The sequence below is a fragment of the Mauremys reevesii genome, linkage group 17, assembly GCF_016161935.1.
Source record: "Mauremys reevesii isolate NIE-2019 linkage group 17, ASM1616193v1, whole genome shotgun sequence".
Lineage (NCBI taxonomy): Eukaryota > Metazoa > Chordata > Testudines > Geoemydidae > Mauremys > Mauremys reevesii.
Window position 1 is genome coordinate 33,372,868 of NC_052639.1, and position 674 is coordinate 33,373,541.

The 674-nt window shown below is 58.0% G+C and overlaps 1 non-coding gene across 1 annotated transcript; it reads left to right on the top strand.

The window, feature by feature from the left end:
* Nucleotides 1-73, top strand: TRNAE-UUC. The gene has a single exon. It is a non-coding gene; the product is annotated as a tRNA-Glu (tRNA).
* Nucleotides 74-674: the final 601 nt, after the last annotated feature.

Sequence of the window (674 nt, forward strand, 5' to 3'; positions counted from 1 at the left end):
GCCCAGGTAGCTCAGATGGTAGAGCATCAGGCTTTCAATCTGAGGGGCCAGGGTTCAAGCCCCTGTCTGCGTGCTCAGCTTTTAAGTTGCCTTGTGTTCCAGGAGCCAAATTCTGTTCACAGCCACATGCGGATTCCCAAAAGCTGTGGCCATTTCCTGGAAAGGCTCCTTTCCTTAGCAATCAGGAGAGAGGTCACATCCACAGGAGCAGGTGTAGAAAGCACAGTCTCTGGCTGCCAGGAAGCGGTGTGCCAGCATAGTGTTCTCTACAATGGCGTTTAGATCGGGATAATTTACGTGGCTCAGCACCCCCAGTTCCAGCACCTCTGCCCAGGCAGCTCCCCCAGCCTGACACACACACACAGCCCCTGCATCCTCCTCAGCCCAGAGGTGAGCCCCCCAGCTGAGTGGGGAATCAGAACCCCCCGAAATTACCCTGGGACCAGCATGATCTGCCTCCGCCCTGCCCTGCTCTGCATGTATTCGGAGTGAGTCGGTTTCCCTGTCCTGCCATGTGTCTCTTCTCCTCCCCAGTTCCTTCCAAACCACCCCATTTCCCCTGCACCCCGGGCTGGGTCTCTGCCAACCCCCCTCCTGCCCCCAATATCTCCCTGCCCCTACAGGTCTATAGGGCTGGATCCCCTTCTCCCCTCAGTTCCTGCCTCTGGGGGTCT